Source organism: Chiloscyllium punctatum, chromosome 41, assembly GCF_047496795.1.
Source record: "Chiloscyllium punctatum isolate Juve2018m chromosome 41, sChiPun1.3, whole genome shotgun sequence".
Taxonomy (NCBI): Eukaryota; Metazoa; Chordata; class Chondrichthyes; order Orectolobiformes; family Hemiscylliidae; genus Chiloscyllium; species Chiloscyllium punctatum.
In genome coordinates, this window is record NC_092779.1 from 20823891 (window position 1) to 20850113 (window position 26223).

The following is a 26223-nucleotide window of genomic DNA, read 5'->3' on the forward strand; positions in this document are numbered from 1 at the left end:
GGCTAAAGAAATGTCTCCTCACTTCCATTCTAAATTGATCCCCTTTAATTCTAAGGCTGTGCCCATAGGTCCTATGCACCCCGCCTAACAGAAACAACTTCCCAGTATCCACTGTTTCTAAGCCATGCATTATCTTGTAAGTTTCTATTAGATTTACAGCATCTATCCTTGCTTCATATCTTTGTTACTTCTGTCCAATTTACATATTCACAAATTTACTGGCTCAACTATTGGTAGACCCTTCAGCTGCTCAGGTCAGAACCTGTCTCTAAATTTCTCCACCTCTCTTTTTTCCTTTAAGAAGCTGTTTATATCTTGAACAGATTTGGGCTTTTTATCTAAGGAAAGATAAATTGGCATTGGAGGCAGTCCAAAAAAGGCTCACAAGGTTGATCAGGAATATGGAGACATTTTCGTACGAAGAGAGCTGGAGTAGCTTGGGCTTGTACTTATTGTAGTTTAGAAGGATTAGAAGGAACTTGACAGGGTAAATGCAGAGACATCGTTTCCCTTTGTGGGGGAGTCAGGAACTAAGTGCATAATCTTAGAAACAAAAAACAGAAGTTACTGGAAAAACTCAGCAGGTCTGGCAGCATCTGTGAAGAGAAATCAGAATTAACATTTCGGGTCTGGTGATGCTTCCACAGAACTGAGGAAGGCTCACTGAACCTGAAATGTTAACTCTGGTTGGCTTCAGACATGCTGCCAGACGTACTGAGCTTCTCCAGCAACTTTTGTTTTTGTTTCTGATTTACAGCATCTGTGCTTTCGGTTTTTATTTTGCATAATCTCTGAGTTTGGGTTTGCCTATTTAGAACAGAGATGAGGATGATTTTATTCTCTCAGATGGTAGTAAATCTGTGGAATTCTTTGCTGCATGGGAATCAAGTATTATGAGAATAAGACAGGGAGTGAATTTGAGGATTGTCAGAATCAGCCATAATCACATAGAAAGGTGGACTTCAAGGGTTGAGTGGGCTATTTCTGTTCCTACATCTTATGGTCTTATATTGATTTGGACACTGGTGAGAATGCTGTCACTTTTCTTTGAAAAAAGTAGTGGGGGATGAGTTACATTTATCTGCGAGGGAAGCTGAAACCTTGAGGTGAAAATCTGATTGAAAAACCCTCCTAGGCGTCTCCTGTATTTGGCATAAATCTCCAGGTAACTACTGAAAGCAATCTGTAGAATTTAAATATCATTTTAAGCAAATAAATATACTGTAAACTGGTACTGTACATATAGATCATGGTTCATTTATGGAAAAAGCTATTTATGATGCGTAATTGTAGGAGAAAGCATATGTACATTTGAGGTTAATGCTTACTCAATAACAGACTCGTAGGGGTGCTCAGCAGCCACCCTTGCTTATAATGTGACTGCAGGGTAAATAGCAATTCCGCAGGAAGCAGTTTGTAGGGCTTGGGAACATGTACCCAAATGGGCAGACAGGTGGTTCTTTTTCAGTCAAAAAGTGTGGTACTGGAAAAGCAGAGTTGGTCAGGCAGCATCCGAGAAGTGGGAGAGTCGACATTTCGAGCATAAACTGATGAAGAGCTTACGCTTGAAATGCTGACTCTCCTGCTCCTTGGATGCTGTGCTTTTCCAGGACCACACTTTTTGACTCTGATTTCCAGCATCTGCAGTCCTCACTTTCTCCTAGGTGGTTCTTTCTGTCTAGCTTCAGGTTCCATTTGTTGCAACATTGTAATCAGCAAACATGAGGATCATGAGGAGGGAGGGAGCAGGCCATGGCTACCCACAGTGGAACCAAAGTAGTTTCTTCTCAGTGTTCTGGGTGCACATGCTGGGGTTTCATCTTTCATGGATGCTTGTGAGTGGGTGGCACGGTGGTGCAGTGGTTAGCCATGCTGTCTCACAGCACTACGGTCCCAGGTTTGATTTCAGCCTTGGGCAACTGTCTGTGTGGAGTTTGCACATTCTCCCTGTGTCTGTGTGTGTTTCCTCCGGGTGCTCTGGTTTCCTCCCACAATCCAAAAATGTGCAGGTGAATTGGCCATGCTAAATTGTCCATAGTGTTAGGTGCATTAGTCGGGGGGTGGGTTACTCTTTAGAGGGTCGGTGTAGACTTGTTGGGCTGAAGGGCCTGTTTCCACACTGTAGGGAATCTTATCTAATCCGTATTTGCCACGGGGCAAGCAAATGACTGAATATGGGAGAGAATTTAGCTTTACTTGGCCCCAGCCAAGAATCATGATTTGGGTGATGCTTGAAAAAACTGACGTTTTGTCCACCCACACAACAGGACCCTGTGGCATTCGTCTCCAGGAGGGATATAGAGGCTGACCTTCAAGGGATGGACAAAAAGAAGCTGCAGATGCAGAAAATCAGATACAAAAAAAAGAGAAATTGGTGGGGGGAAAAATAAACTCGGTAGGTCAATGGAGAGAGAACAGAGTTAGGCAGGTGGTGTGTGAATGGAGTTACTCAGGTCTGGCGACTGTTATTTTGAAAGAGTGTTTCTGTGTCTAATAGTGGGCCCCTGACGATTTTGTTGCGAATCTCTGACACAGTCACTCGCCTTTAGTCTTGGCGTTTAGTACCTGAGTTCCATAGCGAGAATTTGAAACGATAACCTCGAGCGTCGCGAAGCAAGGACACCACCAACTGCACCACGTTTCAGATCCACCAGCAGTCTCCCTGGCAACAAGAAGCTGACCGCAGTCACACAGGTCACGTGAGAGCTCAGTGACCCCACCCCCGGCGGTGATTTACAGCTTGACCCGGATGTTGTTTCCGTGCGGCCGGTGATGGAGCGAAGCGAGTGAGATTGCTGGAGCGAACAACTTGAGTGAGTTAAGAGGAGGAGGGAGCGGGACAAGCGCTCGGTCTCCATGATGTCTTGTTTGCCGGCAGTGGAAGCGGGAACTTACCGGTCTTGGTCCGGTCCGGTCGGGCCGGGCTCGCGCTGTGTGGGTGGGCTCGGGTCGGGCTCCTCCGGGACGGAGCTGGAGGCTGGGCCGCCGCTAGGTTCAGGTCATTTCCGACCTTTGTATTACACACCTGCTTCCATCGGTAGTCCCCCTGAACTCAGGAAAAGAAACTCAATTCCGATTGCAGGAGATAGTTTTGGTTTTGCCCAGGCAGTGTGCACTGAGAGGTTCACTTCAGTGTGTTGAAGCACGTCTTATTTAATGCTTTGATTTCACTGTCCAGCTATTTATTTGATTGAGCCAGGCTACCACGAACAGAAAAGTCGCCATAGTCTTATCAGATCATAGAAGAGAGACGATTGGTGATGGTTTAACATGGGGCTCATCACACCTCAGGCGAAGGGAAAAGGCGGGGCATTCATGGTACCCTCACCTGGTGCGGGAGCAGTAGTGATGTACAGAGAATTAATCTTGAAACGTGTAGTGGATGTATGGATCCTTTCATCATAAAAGGGATTGGAGTCATCTTAGGCTTCACAGGTTAGGTGTAATAATGTATAATGTGTTATACTCTTAGTTGTAAGGTGATTATGAAAGTATAATGTGTTAATATCTAAGGACAAGATGTGTATCTTGAACTGTTAATTTTTAATCTTTTGATTAATGGTAGCTAAATGAAATATTTGTTAGTTGACTAATTTGGTGATTTTCTGGTTGCCACTCATTGGAAGTTATAAACCTACAAAAAAGTAATTGCTACTTGTTATAAAAAGCAATATAATTTTCTTTCAATGCTAAGCATAAATCAAAAAGAATCTGTGTTGATATTGAGATCTCTAGGTTGTTTTCATCCCGGCTAGTTTGGGGAAAGATGTGGTTGGAAAGCTGATACGTGCATGTAGTCTGTCAACAGCTAGGTTTTTTTTCTTATAATTTGATGTTTCTATAACGTACAATGGTAACACTTCTACAAAAAATCACTCGTAGGATATAGGCACCACTAACTGGGCTAGCATTTATTGCTTATTCATAGTTGTTCTTGATAAAGTGATGGTGAGCTGTCTTCTTGAACTGCAGCAATCTATTTGGTGTGGATATGTCTACAATACTGTTAGGAAGGGCATTTTAGGTTTTGACCCAACAACAGTAAAGGATAATGTTATGTTTCCAGCTCAGTATAGTATGATTTAAATGAGGTTTTCTATTATTATTGGATGCTATATAGTATTACTGGGTATAATGTTGTATCAGTGTCCCAATAAGATGTGTCATGAGAGCATTGGAAGTCACACTAAGCCATTAGTCAGGTTGTTCAGACTTGTTTCAGGTTCTTAGAGTGGACAGCTTTGGAATAAAGCCTGTTTGATTGCAGTAAACAATGTTCTTTAGTTCTGGCTGGAGTTTAATAATTCCTAGTACAGATTAGGGAGAAACTTGCAGGTCATTGTATTCCCACAGAGTTGCTGTTTTTGTACTACTTAATAGTCTTTGAGTTTGGAACATGCTGTTTAAGGACCCTTGGTGAATTTCTGCAGTGCAACTTATAGATGGTACACATTGCTGCTACTGAGTGTCAGTGATGGAGGGTGTGAATGTGATGCCAGTGAAGGGGGCTGCTTTGGCCTAGTGGTATAAAACTCCTTGGGTGTTATTGGAGCAGCATTCGTCCAGGTGAGTGAAGAGTATTCAGTTCCACCCATTACTTGTGCCTTTATAGATGGTGACCAGGTTCTGGTGGGGTAAACCTGCTCACTATATGATTCCAAATCTTTGACCAGCCCTTGCAGCTAAAGTATTTATATTGGTTGTCTAACTTAAAAAGATTGTATGTACCTATCTAGTCATAGCCAGAAAATTATCTGCAGTGGCTACTTTCTCATTCTGGCATTGTTTTCTCTGGCCACTAGAATAAGTCATTACTTATTCTAGGTCTGCTCTTATTTCTTGTTGTCTTGTTGCAAATCTGCAACATTCTGTGAAAATATAATATTAGTTTCCTGCATGCACATTGTGAAGACACAGTTTGTGTGTGCGCGCAAAAGGGAATTAGAATTTAGTTAGTGTTACATGTAAATAGTTTATCTCTGTTTACTTGTACCTAGTTAGTTTTTACTTGTTAAAATAAAGATAATTCACGTTCAGTGCAGAAACCTAATCTGTGCTTTCCATCAGCCTTGGTCTGAATATAGGATAAATTGGAGTACTGTATATACTATGAAACCACCTTTAATATTAGGTATGACTCTGGGAATAGCAGGGCTCGATTTATGGTGCATACTGCAGTGGATCTTAACACAACCTACTTAATCTGCTCGCACAATGGATCAATCAGAATACAATAAATATTGATATATATGGTTTTGTTTGCTGTGGGCAATAAATCTTTTTGATAAGGTCCAGTTGATTGTTGTCAAAATGACAAAAAGCATTTCTGGTGGATGCATTCAGAGAATGGCAGAGGAGCTGCAGAGACAGAGAAGTTTGGAAAGGTATTTGAGGGTGCAGGTGAATTGTTCTTTATGACTTTAAGTGGCATTGCAGGTGGACATGGTGGTGAAGAAGGCATTTGGCATGCTTGCCTACATGGGTCAGAATATTGATATAGGATTTGGGATGTCTTGTGGCTGTACAGGGCATTAGTGAGGCCATTAGAATATTGTCTTCAATTCTGATTGCCTTGAGAGGGTGCAGAAAAAGATGTACAAGAATATTACCAAGACTGAAGGATTCGAGGTTGAGTAGGCTGAGTTTTTTTTTTCCCTGGAGCATCAGCTTGATGGGATGACATTGTAGAGGTTTATAAAATCATGAGGGGCATGGATAGGATGAATAGCCAAGGTCTTTTTCCTAGGATGAGCAAGTCTAACACTAGAGGGCATTGGTTTAAGGTGAGAGGGGATAGATTTAAAAATGACCTGAATGGTAATTTTTTTCTCACGGAGACTAATGCACATATGGAACGAGCTGCCAGAGGAAATGGTGGAGATAGGTATAGTTACAACATCTGGGTGGATATATGAATTGAATGGGTTTAGAGAGGTATGGGCCAAATGCTGGAAAATGGGACTGGGTCTAGTCAGTGAGGAAGAGTTGGACTGAATGATTTGTTTCCATTCTGTAAGACTGACTGGCAATCCAGGCAGCTGGATTTTGCCACAGGTGGAGCAAAAGGAGGGACAAACATAAGTTGGGGCAAGAGAACATCAAGCTTGAAAAGATGTGGATTTGGAGGTGTTTTGAAAGAGGATTTCAACACAACAATGAGAATTTTGAATTTGAGACATGGGAAACTGGCTATCATACAGGAACAGTGAATGAGTGAGAAATAATCCAGGTAACAGAGTACTGAATGAACTAAAGTTGAAAAGGACTTGCAGGGAAGACGTTTCAGTACTTTAATTTGAAGGTAACGATGACCATAAGATGGGCTAAAGTAAACTTAGAGTTGGGTCACATTAGAACGAGGTGTATGTTTTTGTTTTGTGTGTGATAAAGAATGTGCAGGTCAGAAACTCAGCTTTGAGATGAACAGAGTAAATGCTGGAAAATCTCAGCAGGTCTGGCACCATCTGTAAGGAGAGAAAAGAGCTGACGTTTCGAATCTAACTAACCCTTTGTCAAAGCTAAAAAATGAGAGAAATAGGGAGTTATTTATACCAGGCTGAGAGAAGGTGAGTCATGGCTCCAGAAGCAAAGGTGATAGAGGTGATAATGACAGTGCATGGAGAGATTATAGGGAGATTAGGACCTGTGAATGACCAAGGCTGAAGCCAGTGCTATGTGACAAAATATGTGGGGGATGGATGAAGCAGAGACAAAATGGAAAACAGGGGAGAAGGGTACCAAAGGAGGAAGAGAAGAGGAAAAAGGTGATAAGAGAGTGGGGATTGAGAGAAAGAGACAATTGAGAAATATGAGGTATAGAACAGTGAAAAAAAATTAAAAAGAGGTAAATAAAATAAATGCAATAAAATTATGGCACAGAATGAAAACAGAGGGGTCGAGATGGGATAATCATCTGAAGTTGTTGAATTCAGTGTTGAGACCGGGACAGCTTTGAGAGAGAGTGTAAGTCGGTGCTGCTGGAGAGAGGTGTCGAGTGCTTATGAAGCCATGACTGACCTTCTCTCAGCCTAATATAAATACCTCCTATTTCTCCCTTTTTTTTTAGCTTTGTCAAAGGGTCAGTTAGACTCGAAACGTCAGCTCTTTTCTCTCCATACAGATGCTGCCAGACATGTTGAGATTTTCTAGCATTTTCTCTTTTGGTTTCAGATTCCAGCATCCGCAGTAATTTGCTTTTATTTGAGATGAACAGATTATGCAGCCAATGAAGGCATTTTCATGATAAGTAAATCTACAGTTTCAGAAAAGAAAGGAAATCTACACTTAATCAGCCTCTTCATCCGGAAGAAGTAATGTATCAAAATCATGAAAACCTAGTTATATGGGGTTCCTTGATGTTCAATATATATTTGACAGATTTTCATAAAAGTATTTTCATTTAACTTCTCTAATATTCTTGCCGAACAAAATCTAATCCCTCAGTTGTGAAAGTACCAGAATCTAGATTTATGAGATTAAGATTTTAAGATTTGTATTACTTTTTGTTTGAAAACGTTCTTTCTTATTTACTCCTGAAATAGCCTGGCTCTAATTTCCGAATTAGTCCCTCTCCCATTCTGGATAACTCAAAAGAGAATTAGTTTGAAGTTTTACAACTCTGGCAGGAGGAGTGCGCTGAGAATTAAGCCCCACTATTTACTGAACAGCACCGCAAGTGTAACTGACTTATACAGTGATCAAAAATTGCCATTTTTTCCACTTTATAACTGCTATTAAGACCAAATACAACTTTCACCAGGCTTTTAAATAAACTCAAATACAAGACATTGATTATATATCCTTCAAACAAGTGGCAAATTGCTTGTCAACCAGTTGAATTAAATGAAGTATGTCCTTTCTCAGACCCATACGCACACGCAGGACAAAGACATGCGTGATTCTGCAATGTTATTATGGGTGAGGAAAGAATTATGCAAAAGGGGAAAAGAAACAACACTTCTGAGGGTCAAGGGATGAATTCAGGCAACAAAAATCACATGAATTCTCTCAGTTCCTTTTGAATTTCTGTTGATGAATTTCTGTTGATGAAATTCAATTGATGACAGTTGCAGGATACTTGAAAATCTTTGGTTTAGATTTCTGATTCAGTTGAGCTATGTAACTGTGGATCTAGAGAATGCTTTAAACTAAGTACTGGGGGCCAGAGAAGAAAACTGGATTAATGTGATAAATCAATTTGTGATAAATAGACACGGCCAGAGTAAAAAGTATTAATATGGGAAATGATAAACTGTTCTTGATAGGAAGGGGTAGAGGGTGCATATATTTAAGAGTAAATCAATAGGTAGGTATAGAGGGTACAAAGATAATATCTGTACGCACAGAGCGTTCAAAGCCGATACTGATACCCATAAATGCAGTTATAGCTATTACAGAGACATGAGTGCAGCATGACAGTGTCATGAATCTTGAAGGGTAGAGGATATTTCCAATAACAGTAAGCTAGGGAAAGGAGTAGGATGGCTTATCGTGGGAGTGGTCTGCTGGTTCCCTAACAGTACCATAAGATCAAGTATAAAGGAAGATATAATAAGAGCTTGTCATTCAAATATTACAAAAACTTTGTCATCTTATTGATTAGAAAAGTTAAGTGGGCAAAACTAGCCTACTTGAGCTTGTAGAATGGTTTCATTAAGATCTGATATTTTGGTGAATCTGTGCTGTACCTCTTCTATACCTTTTCTAAGATGCAAAGGGTAGTGTGTGCCTGGAACACGCTGCCAGAGGACGTGGTACAACACAATAGCAGCATTCAGGAAGCACCTGGGTGCATACATGAATAGGATGGGAATAGACTGATACCGATCCTGTAAGCGAAGACCATTTTAGTATGAGAGGGCGAAATGTGTCAGGGAAGGCTTGGAGGGCTGAAGGGCCTGTTCCTTTGCTGAATTGTTCTTTTTTTCTTTTATGTACTGCTTTCTTGAAAGTACTCAATGTTTTGGCCTCAACCATTTTCTGTGGTAATGAATTCAACAGGCTCACCACTCTAGACGAAGAAATTTCTCCTTGTTTTAGTCCTAAAACGTTTACCCCTTATTTTTTAAACTGAATTCCTGGTTCAGGATAACCCATCATCAGGAACATCTTTCCTGTATCTAAACTGTCTAGTTCTCTCAGAATTTTATGGGTTTCCATGAGATTCCCCTTATTCTTCTGACGTCCGTTGAATGCCATCCTAACTGACTCAATTTTTCCTCATACATTAGTCCTGCCATCCCAGTGACCAATTTGGTAATTTATCACACTCCCTTTATAGCAAGAACATCCTTCCTCCAAATAAGGAGACCAAAACTTCACATGATATTCCAGATATACCTTGCCAATACCCTGTATAATTGCATTAAGTACTTAGAATCATAGAGATATACAGCATGGAAACAGACCCTTCGTTCCAGTTCATCCATGCTGACAGATATCCTAAACTAAATCTAGTCCCATTTGCTAGCACTTGACCTATATCCCTCTAAATCTTTCCTGATCATGTACCTATACCCATCCAGATGCCTTTTAAATATCGTAATTGTACCAGCCTCCATCTCTTTAAGCGGCATTTGGTGACCTTTAAGCGGCATTTGGATAGGTACATGGATGGGTGCTTAATCTAGGTTAGAAGTTCGGCACAACATCGTGGGCCGAAGGGCCTGTTCTGTGCTGTATTGTTCTATGTTCTATGTTCTATGTTCTATGTTCTATGTTCTATGTTCTATGTTCTATGTTCTATGTTCTATGTTCTATGTTCTATGTTCTATGTTCTATGTTCTATGTTCTATGTTCTATGTTCTATGTTCTATGTTCTATGTTCTATGTTCTATGCTCTATGTTCTATGCTCTATGTTCTATGCTCTATGCTCTATGCTCTATGCTCTATGCTCTATGCTCTATGCTCTATGCTCTATGCTCTATGCTCTATGCTCTATGCTCTATGCTCTATGCTCTATGCTCTATGCTCTATGCTCTATGCTTATATTTCCTTGGAAGTGGAGTCACAGGTAGATGGGATAGTGAAGAAGGTGTTTGGTATGCTTTCCTTTTATTGTTCAGAGCATTTCATATAGGAGTTGGGAGGTCATGTTGTGCCTGTACAGGACAATAGTGAGGCCATTTTTGGAATATTGTGAGAATTCTGGTCTCTTTCCTTTTTCGGGAGGACATTGTGAAACTTTAAGGGGTTCAGAAAAGATTTAGAAGAGGATGTTGCCAGGGTGGGAGGATTTGAGGCAGAGGCTGAATAGGCCGGGGCTGTTTCCCTGCAGTGCTGGAGGCTGAGGGGCTTGTAGAGGTTTATAAAATCATGAGGGGCATGGATAGGGTAAATTGACAAGGTCTTTTCCCCGGGATGGGGGGAGTCCAGAACTAGAGGGCATAAGTTTAGTGTAAAAAGAGACAGTTTTAAAAAGCATCTAAGAGGCAAGGTTTTCAAGGACAGGGTGGTATGCATGTGGAATGAGCTGCCAAAGAAGGTGGTGGAGGCTGATACAATTACATTTTAAAAGGTTGAATCTTCTTGCTATGAAGGTCAGCATACATTTTGCCATTTTTTACTGCCTGTTGCACCTGTATGCTTACGTTTAGTGACTGGTGCACAAGAGCACTTGGATATTTTTGAACATTCCCCTCTCTCAATTTTCAGCCATGAAATAATAATCTGCCTTCCTATTTTTGCTATTAAGTGGAATTTCTCACATTTACCCACATTATTACTGCAGGTTTTGAGAAGATTGTAGCTCAGGTTGAGGTTCTGGGGGTAAAGTTTGCTTACTGAGCTGGAAGGTTAGTTTTCAGACATTTTGTCACCATACTAAGTAACATCACCAGTGAGCCTCTGGTACAGCACTGGTGGTATGGTTCACTTTTTATTTATATTAGGTTTCCATGGGTTGGCAATATCATTTTCTGTGGTGATGTCATTTCCTGTTTTTCTTTGGCCGGGTTGATAAGTGGGATCCAAGTCAATGTGTTTGTTGATAGAGTTCCTGTTGGAGTGCCTTGCTTCTAGGTATTCTTGCGTGTGTCTCTGTCTGTTCGGCTTGTCCTAGGATGGATGTATTGTCCCAGTCAATAGGTGTCCTTCCTCATCTGTATATAAAGATATTAGTGAGAGTGGGTCATGTCTTTTTGTGGCTAGTTGATGTTCATATATCCTGGTGGCTAGTTTTCTGCCTGTTTGTCCAATGTAGTGTTTGTTGCAGTTCTTGCAAGATATTTTGTAAATGACTGTAGTTTTGCTTATTGTCTGTATAGGGTCTTTCAAGTTCATTAGCTGCTGTTTTAGTGTATTGGTGGGTTTGTGGGCTACTATGATGCCAAGAGGTCTGAGTAGTCCGGCAGTCATTTCCGAGATGTCTTTGATGTAGGGGAGAGTGGCTAGGGTTTCTGGACACGTTTTGCCAGCTTGTTTGAATTTGTTGCTGAGAAAGCAGCAGACTGTGTTCATTGGGTGACTGTTCTTCTTGAATACACTGTATAGGTGATTTCCTCTGCTGCAGTGTATGGTGACTTGTTGGAATGATGTTCTAATGCAGTTCCGTTTGAGAGTATTGGGGTGATTGCTTCTGTAGTTCAGTATTTGGTCCATCTGTGTTGTTTTCCTGTAGACACTGGCTGGAAGTTCCCCATTGGCTGTACGCTCTACTGCAACATACAGGAATGGCAGTTTTTGTTTTCCTCCTCTTTAGTGAATTTTATGCCAGTAAGGGTATTATTGATGGTCTTGAAGGTTTCCTCTAATTTGTTTTGTATATTGGTGACAACGGTATCATTCACATAGCGGACCCAAAGTTTGGGTTGACAGAGCTATTTGTTGGAGTCTCTGCATTATTGCCTCTACTAAGAACCCTGGAATTGGAGATCCCATGGGTGTCCCGTTGGTTTGTCCGTAGGTTTTGTTGTTGAAGGTGAACTGGGTGGTAAGGCGTAGGTCCACTAGCTTGGTGATATTGTCCTTGTTAATGAAGTTGGTGGTGTTTGGTGTATATGTCTTTGATTCTTTTAATATTGTAGTCAGTGTTTCCTGGTGAGGTTGATGTTGATGAATATGAAAAGGGATTCCCCTGGCCTCGGAATCTACTCAGGCGCCATTAGCCATGCGGCTGATGCAGCTGCCACCCCCACGCTGATTGATGTCACTTTTGCCCCCATCATGGCCACTCTCACAACCACTTCACTTCCACCCCTCACAATTCCTCATGCATCACACGTGACATCACTTCCGCCCCTCACATCATCGCCGATGCCACATGCTCAGTAATGTCTGCCACCCCTACTGCCGTGGTCACCACCACTTCCGCCCCCACCAGCACCACTCACCTGTATTCTGCTGACATGCCCCCCACAGACCCCACTGTCACTATCCCCACCGCCCAGAACCCTAAGGGGAACACTACCCCTGCTCATGACTCCACCCCCATTCCCCCCACCATCACACCCACTACAGATACAGGTTCTGCCCCCACTCCCAGCTCTACACCCGCACCAGATCCCGGCTCCCAGTCCTGCCGAGTTTTCACCATCCCTCCAGACCTCCCCCATCACTGAGGACGAACGATCACTCTTCAGCAAAGGACTCACCTTCTTCCCCCTCTGTTCACGCATCAATGAATTTAATAGACACCGTGATGTCGAACAATTCTTCCGTCGCCTCCGCCTCTGAGCTTACTTTCATAATCAGAATTCCCGCCCACCTTCCGAGGATCCCTTCGCCCACCTCCAACACACTGCATCCACCTGGACACCCCGCGCTGGCCTATTACCTGCTCTCGACCTCTTCATTTCCAACTGCCGCCGGGACATTAACCGCCTCAACCTGTCTGCCCCTCTCCCCCACCCTCACAACGCGCAGCCCTCCAATCCCAACCTCACCATCAAGCCAGCGGATAAAGGGGGCGCAGTGGTAGTCTGGCGCACTGACCTCTACACTGCTGAAGCCAAATGCCAACTCGAGGACACCTCTTCCTACTGCCCCCTTGACCATGACCCCCCTCCCCCCCCCAATCACCAAACCATCATCTCCCAGATCATACAGAACTTCATCACCTCAGGAGATCTCCCACCCACAGCTTCTAACCTCATAGTCCGGGAACCCCACACTGCCCGGTTCTACCTCCTTCCCAAGAACCGACCCATTGTCTCAGCATGCTCCTGCCCCACTGAACTCATCTCTACCTACCTCGACACTGTCCTATTCTCCCCCCCCCCCAAGTCCAGGAGCTCCCCACATAAGTTCGAGACACCACCCACACCCTCCACCTCCTCCAAGATATCTGTTTCCCCGGCTCCCAAAGCCTCATCTTCACCATGGATATCCAATCCCTCTACACCTCCATCTGCCATGACCAGGGCCTTCAAGCCCTCCGTTTTTTCCTCTCCAGACGTCCCCAACAGTATCCTTCCACCGACACACTCCTTCGTTTGGCCGAACTGGTCCACAACCTTAACAATTTCTCCTTTGAATCCTCCCACTTCTTCCAGAGCAGTTGATCTTCCGTAATTACACCGGCACCACTCTCCACCTCTTCCTCCGCTACATTGATGACTGCATTGGTGCCACCTCATGCTCCCGCGAGGAGGTTGAGCAATTCATCAACTTCACCAACACATTCCACCCTGACCTTAAATTTACCTGGACCATCTCTGACACCTCCCTCCCCTTCCTGGACCTCTCCATCTCCATTAATGACGACGGACTTGACACCTGACATTTTTTACAAACCCACCGACTCCCACAGCTACCTGGATTACACCTCTTCCCACCCTATCTCTTGCAAATTCCTCTGCCTCCGCCGTATCTGCTCCCAGGGTGACCAGTTCCACCACAGAACACACCAAATGGCCTCCTCCTTTAGTGACCGCAATTTCCCTTCCTTTGTTTTTCTCCCGAGTGGCCAGTGACAAGCAGTGGCCCTTCACATCAAAGGGCCAACTCCTGTTTATTTTTTTTTCTTTTAACCGCCACACTACCGCTTAACTCCTGGGCCTCCTTCACTGCCACTCCCTCACAACCAGACACCTGGAGGAAGAACGCCTCATCTTCCGCCTCTGAACAATTCAACCCCAGGACTTGTCCTACTGCGGTAGTGCTTATTTTTCCCCAGCACCCATGGTGTGTGTGTGGAGGTGTGAGACACAGTGAGAGACACAAGATGCATGAATCTTTATTCAATTTCCACCACCAGGAAGATAGGAAAACACCCGAGCGACCAGTGACAAGCACTGCCCTTCAAACCAAAGGGCAATGCTGTGTGATCAAAAAGGTGAAGGGGAGGGTAGGGATTAAATCAAAATAGAGTTGGACGGGGAAATAATACACTCCACTCCCTGCGGTGCCCACCTCTCCCTCAACGACTCCAGGGTGTTGGTGGACACCGCGTGCTCCTTCTCCAAGGACACCCGGGCTCTAATGTAACCCTGGAAGAGGAGCAAGCAGACGGCCCTAACGACCCCCTCCACAGCCCTCCCTTCCTACGTGGTTAAAGATGCCCTCCAACGCATCACGTCCACATCCCGCACCTCTGCCCTCAGACCCCACCCCTCCAACCGTAACAAGGACAGAATGCCCCTGGTGCTCACCTTCCACCCTACCAACCTTCGCATAAACCAAATCATCCGCCGACATTTCCACCACCTCCAAACAGACCCCACCACCAGGGATATATTTCCCTCCCCACCCCTTTCCGCCTTCCGCAAAGACCGTTCCCTCCGTGACTACCTGGTCAGGTCCACGTCCCCCTACAACCCACCCTCCCATTCTGGCATTTTCCCCTGCCACCGCAGGAACTGTAAAACCTGCGCCCACACCTCCTCCCTCACCTCCATCCAAGGCCCTAAAGGAACCTTCCACATCCATCAAAGTTTGCACATCCACTAATATCATTTATTGTATCCGTTGCTCCTGATGCGGTCTCCTCTACATTGGGGAGACTGGGCGCCTCCTAGCAGAGCGCTTTAGAGAACGTCTCTGGGACACCCGCACCAATCAACCACACCGCCCCGTAGCCCAACATTTCAATTCCCCCTCCCACTCTGCTGAGGACATGGAGGTCCTGGGCCTCCTTCACTGCCACTCCCTCACCACCAGACACCTGGAGGAAGAACGCCTCATCTTCCGCCTCGGAACACTTCAACCCCAGGGCATCAATGTGGACTTCAACAGCTTCCTCATTTCCCCTTCCCCCACCTCACCCTAGTTCCAAACTTTCAGCTGAGCACTGTCCCCATGATTTGTCCGGACTTGTCCAACCTGCCTATCTCCTTTTCCACCTATCCACTCCACCCTCTCCTCCTTGACCTATCACCTTCATCCCCTCCCCCACTCACCCATTGTACTCTATGCTACTTTCTCCCCACCCCCATCCTCCTCTAGCTTATCTCTCCACGCTTCAGGCTCACTGCCTTTATTCCTGATGAAGGGTTTTTGCCCGAAACGTCGATTTCGCTGCTCCTTGGATGCTGCCTGAACGTCTGTGCTCTTCCAGCACCACTAATTCAGAATCTGGTTTCCAGCGTCTGCAGTCACTGTTTTTACCTCTGTTATATTAAAGGAGACCATTATTTCATCCTCTTTTATCTTAGTGTCTTTGGTCTTCAGGAATTCTTGGGTGGAGTGGATGGAGTGGCGTGAACCATCTACTAAGTACTTTAGTCTTTGGTGTAGCCCCTTGGCTAATCTGTAAATTGGTGTTCCGGGTAATGAGACTGTCATCATCCCAACACCCACAAATGGAGCTTTACATACAGATGAGGAAAGACACCACTTCGACTGAGACAACGCATCCATCCTAGGTCATGCCAAACAGAGACATGTGTAAGAATTCCTAGAAGCATGGCGTTCCAACCAGAACTCTATTAACAAACACATTGACTTAGATCCCATTTGACATCCCATGAGAAAATGAACAGGAAATGACATCACCAACCCAAGGAAATAAAAAGCAGGCCATACCACCAGTGCTTCACCGGAGGCTCACTGATGTTACCTAGTATGGTGACGAACATTCTAGCTTAGTGAGCAAACTTGCATCCGTTATTAATGCATCTGCCATTCATTTGCCCACTGAGTCAGCCTGTCCAAATAGCACTGTAACATCTCCTGCATCCTCCTCCGCAGCTCAATCTTCCACCTAGCTTTGTGTCGTCTGAAAACTTTGAGATACTATATTTAGTTTGCTCGTCTAAATCATTAACCTACATTGTGAATAGGTACTGTCCTAACACCAATCCCTGTGGTACCCCACAGTAACTGCCTGTCATTGAGAAAAATACCCATTAATTCCTGCATTTTGTTTTCTGTCTGCTAATCAATTTTCTGTCCATTTCAACACAGTGTGTCCAATTCCATGTGCTTTAATTGTACACATTAATCTATTATGTGGGACTTTGGATTTTCAGAGGGCTATTGACAAATAAACCAGATCCACTGCCTCTGAAAAATCAATTCTACTGGTTACGTCCTCAAAGAAGGCCAGTAGATTTGTCAATCTTGATTTCAATTTTGTAAGTCCATGTTGATTGTGCCTGATTCTACCACTGTTTAAGTACTCTGCTGTAAATTTCTCGACTACTGAAGTCAGACTATAATTCTTTGTTTTCTCTTTGTCTCCTTTTTACATAGTGGAGTGACATTACCCACCCTCTCATCTATTACATGATGATGGGGTGTGACCAAGGTTCTGTAGAAATGAAGAATTGTTTCCTTTCTCTTGCATTACAAACATGTAAAATAAAAAACTATTGTTCCACTGTCATTTTTTTAATTACTTCATTACCCTGTGCACTCTTTTATTCACAACTTGACACCTAAATTCTATTCTTTTGCATATTTCGGAATCTCAGCTAAGAAGGAAATTTTCACTTATGTCCAATCCAGAAGAGATGATCTCACATTTCCTCACATTGAACTCCTGTGGATTTCCCCACTCATACTGTTAACATTCCTTTGTAAATTTCTGCTGCCTGCCACATAACTTATTGTAGTTTTTAGTTCCATCTTCTAACATGGACATGCAATTCTGTGTTCCTTCATCAAAGTAATTTATATATATGGGGAAAAGTCGATGCCCCTGTACTGATTCCTGGGAGCACTGGGTGTCAATTAGTAAATGAATCCTCTATCTATACACTTAGTCTTTGACCTACCAAGCTGTTAGTGATCCCTCCCATTGGATTGCCTCTAATTTGGTGAATTTTTGCTCATGACCCATGTGCAGAACTTTATCAAATGCCTTCTAGAAATTTATGGATTCTGTCTGTTACTCACTGTATGGATGACCTTCGCAAAATTAATTTGTTAGACACAATCTACCTTTCATAAATAGACTGACTTTGTCCAAATATGCAATCAAATGCCCAGTTGATGGATATCAGTAACTTTCCCACAATTGATATTGACATGACAAGTAACTGATTACCTGCTTTTTCAAAAAAAACTTTCCTCCATCCTTAAATAATGGATTGATTAAATAATTACATTTAATAATTGAATTTAGAGTTTAGGTAATTACAACAAGCTATCTACTCCCTTGCCAATTCTTTTTTATTTTCTAGGCTGAAAACCATCATGCCCCTGTTACCTTTCTCCAGAAGGTTCCATTATATCTGCTAAATATTTCTCCTTCTCCTTATTTTTTTAGATTCTCTTTTACTAGTGTTATTTTGCCCTCTTTATCTAGTGTGAAAAGGTATTCAATTAACAGATCTTTAGTTTTCTAATTATCCATTATAGTTTTGTCTAATTCTTTAAATGATTCTCTCATTTTATCACTCTCAAATATTAAAAATTTGTTTTGATATCCCATGTGAATTTATGTTGTGCATTTGTTACCTTTGTTGTGTATCTCTTTTCCCTTTAATCGGGAAGCGAGAAGTGGGTGAATGTGGGCAGCATCAATTGCATTCTAGAGTTGATTGATAGGAGCCCAGTCTCTCTTGTCAATATTTTGTAGTTCTCTGCTGAGTAGACAGTTTCACCATAATACTCTATCTTGTTGACTGAACAAAGAGTTCTAATACTTTGGTCACCAAGCTTGGGTGATTGAATAAAGGATTCCATCTGAAGATGTGAATGGGCTCACCAGGATTACTCCGACCCACTTTCACAACCTATGTAGTTTAAGGTTGGACATCACTTTCAAATTCAGGTTACAAAAATGCCTGCTGTTTCTTTTTATGTTTTATAGTCGCTGTGAGAATTCTTTGTTGAGCTTTTGGTTTCCAGGTCTGTGACCTCTGCTTACAATTTTAAAAACATTCTTAATAATAATCAGTAACATCTGGTCTATTTAGAAACATGATTAGCACAGATGTTAGCTTTTAGCCTGATGTGGAACTGTACTGAACTTGTCATATTGAACCAGTGAAATATTTATATTTAGAACGATCAGGCTATCTTTACTGTTTTTTTAACCTTTGGGAAATATTAGATTGTCAAGTGTACCTATGGTTCGCTTACAGTTGTCAGAGTTTATCAGAAAGTGTCTGATTTGTGAGCTAGTCAGATTAAATTTTGTGTTGTCAAGTTAAAAGCCTTGTATGTGTTACTTACACGACTTGTGTGGTCTGCCAACACCCTAAAGTCAAAGTTATTCTTATGGCTGTAACATTGACCTATTTTTCACACCTTTCCTTTCTCTAATGCTTTAATTCCATGTTAAACTTCACTGTGCCTTTTATATAAATTATTGGAGGCTCAAACTTTATAGCTTTATAGAGCTTTATAATTATGTACAGAACTGATCAAAGTTTTATACAGCTTAATTTATACAAAAATAAGTTTGCTTAATGGCAAAAAAAACACGAATGCTACAATTTGCCGAGTCTATGATTTACTGAGTATTAACTCTAAAGTTGACTTAACTACTTCTGAATCAAATTGTACAATTTTCCTCAAAGATTTATTATTCACAACAAAGTATTCACAAGCTTTGAGATGGAACAGCTGAAAATGTTTAACTAGAATTTTGGGAAGTAGGGAAAGTCTCTGTTTAGAGAAAGCATTTTTCTTTAATCAGAGTGTTTTATAGTTTCATATGTGATAGTTCCTGCTAAACTGAATGAAAATAAGCTTATGGATTGTTCTGAATAATTTCAAAATCATGACATAAATATGAATCCTAATAACACCACCATATTATGTAGGCTTAGAACAGGTGGAAGAAGTCATAGATTCCTTCACAATACATGGTGAGAGAAAGAGGATATTTTCAGCCATCTTTAAAATATCATGATGCTTAGTTTGTTTTTGTTCAAAACAGCGTCTTCCATTTTCTGCTTAATTTTTATTTTTTAATGTAGGAGTCTTTTGACAGTGCTTCCACTGCCTGAAAAATGATACTGAGCGATTTAGATATGTTGGATGTTTATAGTGAAAATGATTTCCCATAGAGTGCTTTAACTTAGACAAGATGGTATTTTCCCTATGGAGGAAGTGAGGACTGCAGATGCTGGAGATCAGAGTCAAAAAGTGTGGTGCTAGAAAAGCATAGTCAGGCAGCATTTGAGGAGCAGAAGAGTTGATATTTTGAGCACCAGCACGATAAAGAGCTTATGTGCAAAATGTCGACTCTCCTGCTCTTCAGATGCTGCCTGACCAGCTGTGTTTTTTGAGCACCACGCTCTTTGTCTCCGGTATTTTCTTTACGTTTAACAGCTGTCAAAATATTTTTTGCTGGGAGAATCGTGCACTGCTGATAATCAATGAGTACGTGTTGTCTCTGAAGTTGGATTAAAAAGTTGGGTAAAGAGGGGTAATGTTCTCATCTTGGGAGTTGGATCTTGTGACTTGAGCTACATTGTGTAATACAGGCTGCCATTTCAGTGTTGTACTGCATTGTTGGAGAAGCTTTCATAACATACAGACAGAGAGTCATACAGCATGGAAACAGACCGTCTGGTCCAACAAATTCTATGAACTCCAATCTCAAGGTGATGGCTTGAGAACTTCAGTGCAGTCTTGTCTGGTATGGCCTACGTCTCTCCAGATCAACACTAGTTTCTCCCTGAATTCATCTATTCTGCTACTTATTTTGCTAGAAAGGAAATAAGAGTAAAACTGGAAGGGCTGCTTATTTGCGACTGAGCAATTTGTGGCCAAATGTGTTGAAAGCAAAATGAAAAGTTTGCAGATACTGGCAGTTTGAAGTAAAATGCTGGAAAAATTCAAGTCTGACAGCACCTATGTTGATTGAAAAATTATAATTTCTCCTCCCTAAAATACTCCTTACAGGTGAAACAATTTACATATGTTTACAATTTACATAAGTCCAGCTTACTGTATTTGTTGCTTATAATGTGGTTTCATCTACATTAGGAAGACCAGGTTCAGATTAGGAGGCCACTTTGCTCAATCTCGAGCATTGACATTTTATTTCTCCACCTTGCTGTTTAACCTGACATCCATGGCACATTGTATGGTCCATTATAGTTCAGTATTGGCCTCAAGCATAGCACAAGGTACTTCTTCATCTTCTGAACTCTGTGCATTCAGCAATTCAGTTCAATCTGCATTCTCCCAGGCATTTTGTTTCATTTTCTTTCATTGTTTTAGTTTTTTAAAAATTTCACATTGCATTATAGCTGCTGTACACACACCTTGGTAGGCCTAACATAGAATGAATGGCTGAGGATGGTGGTATTATATTCATTAGAGTTTAGAAGGTTGAGGAGAGATCTAACAGAAACTTGCACAATAATGCATGGCTTAGAAAGGGTGGATGCTGGGAAGTTGTTTCCGTTAGACGGGGAGACTAGGACCTGTGGGCACAGCATTAGCATTAGAGGGAGTCAATTTAGAATGGAAATGGGGAGACGTTTTTCAGCCAGAGAATGGTGCGCCGTGGAATTCGTTGCCACAAGCGCAGTGGAGGCCAGGACGTTAAACGTCTTCAAAGCAGAGATTGATAAATTCTTGATCTCGCAAGGAATTAAGGCTTTGGGGAGAGTGCAAGTAAGTGGAGTTGAAATGCCCATCAGCCATCATTCAGTGGTGGAATGGACTCAATGGACCGAATGGCCTTACTTCCACTCCTATGTCTTGTGGTGTTATGGTCTTATGTTTATTTATTTTCTTTTCCCATCTCCATTCCTTTTTTCCCGAGAACTAATTTTTCTGTAATTGAATCTGTCCTGTCTTTCACCCTATCAAAGACTTTTCATATTTGTCCCACCTGTCTGATCTTAGTGGCTTCCAAAAGACTCCCTCCCAATCAAAACCTTGCTCCTGTGAGTTACGTGGGTCTTCTATCCAGATGGAAATACTAATTAGTTATGCTTTACAGACCCAACTGAATTCTGTCTGAGAATTAAATTATAGAATGTGCCATTCCTAACATCTTCCTGAAACTTTGGAGACTATGTTTGTCTACCATCAGCATGGATCCTTGCTTGTAGGCTTTACTCCTCCTGATAGTGCAATCTGGGACCCGTTTTAACAAAGGCTGGTGGGGGGGCACCCTTACTGAAGGCAAAGTTCAGAACAGTTGCATAACCCACTTCATTCTTTTAATTAAAGACACAATCATAATATTCTTAAAATGTCAAAATTGTAACGTTATTAGTCCCTGGTGTTGTTAGTGACCAGCAACACATGGCTCAGGTGCAGAACGGGCCTGAGGTTGGAAATTCTATAGCAAGTGATGCACTTTTATAACTCAGTACCTGTCTATCCCAAGTCAGAAATGTGAAGAAAAAAATTTCCACTTGACTGGATTGGTATAATTCTCAGGACACTTGAAGCTTAGTAGTGTCCAGAAAAAGAAATTAGTTAAATCTAAAACTTTATCTATTAGTCTGAACATTCACATCTTCTGTTTATTGAGTGCCTTTGGATGCTGCTGTGTTACTTTCAGGATGCACCGCAAGAAGTTGCCAAGCTTACTCATTGTTACTGACCAAATCTATCTCTTTAGAAGCCTTTGTTATATCTCAAGAGCATTCTTTTATTTAACAAAACTGCTTTTGTCAGGCATTCACTTTTTTTGGTTTCTTTAACCAATAAATTGAATGTTTCATTGTCAATAGTGATGTTTATGTTACCATCCAGTTGTTGTCAACGGCATTTAGTCGTCTGCTCCTGACCCTTCATTGTTATCCAGAGTTAATTTTAGATGTGATTTGATCCCTGCTGTTGTATCAGTTCCCTGTTCGTTATCAGTGGGAGTAGACATTTTGTTTTCTTCGCTCATGGTTTCCTCTGAAGCATTTACAGCAGTAATTTTGCCAAGTGTTCTATAAGAACACCTCTTAAAACCTATAAACTTCGCCATTGCGAAATATAAAGGGAATATGTGTACAGGTAAATCATCATTTCAAAGTTCCCATCCCAAAGTCACACAACATCCTGATTTAGATAAATATGTTGTTTCTTCACTGTAACTCAACATCCTCAGAGTTTATCTTTCAGCACTGTAGAAGAACCGTCAACAGCCCATCGCTTCTGAGAGGCAATCACAGACCAGCAATTAATGTCAATTTTGCTCAGTCTGGTAATAAAAGAAATACTGAGGCTTATTTTACAGGTCAGGAGTGGGTAAATGATCCTATACATTTATTTGAAGAGAAGTGGGAATGTATTCACCATAGCTTGATCAATAATTCTTGCTTAATCAACAAGTAACACTATCAAAAGCATGTCAGTTGTTAATTTACTTTGCTGTTGTTTGCGGACGTATGCTGTGTGCAAATTGTGAGCCCTTATTCCCTCTGTTTGTAGAAACTATAGTGTTCTGGAATTGAGTGGGAATCCTGAAATTGCAGTTCATTCCTTTTAAATTAGTAAGCAGTCTCTTTTACAATCTTGAAGATTGCAGAATCTAGTTTGGCCCTCTTAGGTGCCTATAAATCTTTCTTTGCTCAAAATTATGCCCTCGAGTTTTTTGAATTCCTCTAGTTTTCAACTACTCTACTCTAGGGAAAAGATCTTTGCTATTCACGCTATCTGTGCCCCTCATGATTTTATAAACCTCAATAAGGTTACCCCTTAACCTCCTATGCTTCAGCCTATCCAGTCTCTCCTTATAACTCAAACCCTCCAGTCCTGGTAACATCCCTAAATCTTTTCTGCATCCTTTCTAATTTAATAATCATCTTCCTAAAGCAGAGTGACCAGAACTGTACAGTACTCCAAAAGTGGCCTCATCAGCATCCTATACAACTGCAACATAATGTCCCAACACCTATACTCAGTGGTCTGAGCAATGAAAGAAAAATGCCAAGTGCTTCCTTCTCCAACCTGTGGTGCAAATTTCAAGGAACTATGTACCTGAAACCCTAGGGTCAACAACACTCCCCAGGGCTCTACCATGAATTGCATCCTTGTTTATCCTACCAAAATGCGACACCTCACATTTATCTAAGTTATTTAATCCATATGCCACTCTTGGGCACACTGGCCCAATTGATCAAGACCCCTTTGCAGTCTTAGACAACCTTCTTCACTGTCTACTATGCTACCAATTTTAGTGTCATCCACAAACTTACTATTCATGCTTTCTATATTCTCATTCAAATTGTTGATATAAATGACAAACACCAGCACAAATCCCTGCAAAACACTGCTGGTCACAGATCTCCATTGAGAAAAACAATCCTACAACCATTACATTCTGTATCCTATTGTCAAACCAATTTTTTATCCATTTGGCAAGCTTTCCCTGAATCCCATGTGATCTAACTTCACTAATCAGTCTCCCAAGCAGAACCTTGTTGTTTGCACAGCACATTCATGAGTTTGGAATCTTTCCTGCAACGGAGTAAATGACTGGGATTGGCGCTTTCTGGGTATGGAGAGGTCTTTTGTATCATGCTGGCTAATGTTTATCAATGACATTTTGTTGGACAGCCTAGGTAGAAGAAAGCTATTTTGTTCTATCCACTTGTTCTATAAGTAAGCATTCAGGGAGAATAGGTGGTAATGGCTAAAATGAAGCCCAGGATTTAACGAATGAAAGAGAACATGGAAGTGCTATGGGGAATTGACTTCATTTCCTGCGCTGCTTTTGAGATGTCTCATGAAGTTGAATGATAGTTAGCTGTTGTAAATGTCTGTTGGATTCTTCAATGCTACGATTTCCATGTCCAATTCTGAAGTAGTGCTGCATTGGGTGAAGTCACCCTGTTGGTGACAAACCCATAGAGTCATGGAGATGTACAGCACAGAAACAGATCCTTCGGTCTAACTTGTCCATGCCAACCAGATATCTGAATCTAATCTCGAGCCATTTGCCCAGCACCTTGCCCATATCCCTCTAAACCTTTCCTATTCATATACCCATCCAGATGCCTTTTAAATGTTGTAATTGTATGAGCCTCCACCTCCTCTGACAGCTCATTTCATGCATGCACCACCTTCTGCATGAAATAGATGCCCCTTAGGTCCCTTTTTAAATGTTTTCTTCTTACCCGAAACCTATGTCCTCTAGTTCTGGACTTGCCCACCCCAAGAAAAATACCTTGTTTATTTATCCTATCCATGCCCCTCATGATTTTATAAACCTCGATAAGGGAATTCCTCAGCCTCTGATGCTGCAGGCCTTTTTAGCCCCTCCCTATAGCTCAAATCCTTAAACCCTGGCAACATCCTTGTAAATCTTTTTTGAACCCTTTCAAGTTTCACAACACCCTTTCTACTGGAGGGAGACTAAAATTGAACACAATATTCCAAAGGTGGTCAAACCAATGTCCTGTGCAGCTGCAACATGACTTCCCAACTCCTATACTGAATGCTGTGACCAATAAAGGAAAGTGTACTAAACACCTTCACTATCCTATCTACCTCCAATTCCACTTTCAAGGAACTTTGAACCTGCACTCCAAGGTCTCTCTATTTATCAACACTCTAAAAGACCTTACCATTAAGTGTATAAGTCGAGAATGTGGTGCTTGAAAAGCACAGTAGGACAGGCAGCATCTGAGGAGCAAGAGAATAGATGTTTCAGGCATAAGCCCTACTTCACGATTCCTGATCTCCATCATCTGCAGTCCTCACTTTCTTCCATTAAATGTATAAATCTTGCTTTGATTTGCCTTTCGAAAATGCAGTACCTCACGTTTATTTAAATTAAACTCAATCTGCCACTTCCTAGCCCATTGGCCCATCTGATCAAAATCCCATTGTGTTCTGAGGGAGCCTTCTTCGTTGTCCACTACACCTCCAATTTTGGTGTCATCTGCAAACTTACTAACCATATATCCAATGTTCACATCCAAGTCGTTCATATAAATGACAACAAAGCAATGGACCCAGCATCGATTCTTGTGGCGCACTACTGGTCACAGGCCTCCAGTCTAAAAGGCAACCCTCCACCACCACCCTCTGCCTTCTACCTTCAAGCCAGTTCTGTATCCAAATGGCTCATTCTCCCTGTATTCCATGAGAACTAACCTTGCTAACCAGTGTACCATGAGGAACCTTGTTGAATGCCTTAATGATGTCCATCTAGAAGATCACATCTACCACTCTGCCCTCATCAATCCTCTTTGCTACTTGTTCAAAAAACTCAATGAAGTTTGCATGATTTCCCATGCAAAAAGCCATGTTGACTATCCCTAATCAGTCCTTGCCTTTCCAGATATGTGTAAGTCCTCTCCCTCAGGATTCCCTCCAGCAACTTGCCCAGCACCGATGTCAGGCTGACCAGTCTGTAGTTCCCTGGCTTTTCCTTACCACTTTTCTTAAATAGTGGTGCTACGTTAGCTAATCTCCAGTCTTCCAGCACCTCACCTGTGACTATGGATGATACAAATATCTCAGCAAGGGGCCCAGCAATCATTTCCCTAGCTTCCCACAGATTTCTAGAACATACCTGCTGAGGTCCTGGGGATTTATCCACCTTTTATGAGTTTTAAGGTGTCCAGCACTACCATTTCTCTATAGTTTGGACATTTTTCAATATGTCACCATCTATTTCTCCACATTCTATTCGTTTCATGTCCTTGACAGTAAACACTGATGCAAAATACTTGTTTAGTATCTCCCCGATCTCCTGCTGTTCCACACATATGCTGCCCTGATGATCTTTGAAGGGCCATATTCGCTCCCTCGTTACTCTTTTGTCTCTAATGTATTTACAGAACCCCTTTGAAAAATAGGATTAAGGAGAATCCAAAGCTATGTCATGTTTCTTGTAGCATATGTGGCCATTTGCAAATATCTTGGTAGATATTTGAAAAACTAATTGAAGACTAGTTGGACAGCAATTTTGTCTAACAGAG

The 26223-nt window shown here is 41.9% G+C and overlaps 1 protein-coding gene across 5 annotated transcripts in view; it reads left to right on the forward strand.

Annotated features, from left to right (window-relative positions):
• The first annotated feature begins 2709 nt into the window (after positions 1 to 2709).
• The window catches only part of exoc2 (exocyst complex component 2), a 308570-nt gene continuing 285056 nt past the window's right edge, over positions 2710 to 26223 (forward strand). For 3 of the 5 annotated variants that reach the window (XM_072560529.1, XM_072560533.1, XM_072560532.1), the window contains exon 1: positions 2710 to 2813. The gene's annotated coding sequence lies outside the window, so the exon portion shown is untranslated. Of the gene's footprint in view, positions 2814 to 7291; positions 7311 to 26223 lie in introns of those variants that run through there. The other 2 variants (XM_072560530.1, XM_072560531.1) reach the window with 2 other exon arrangements.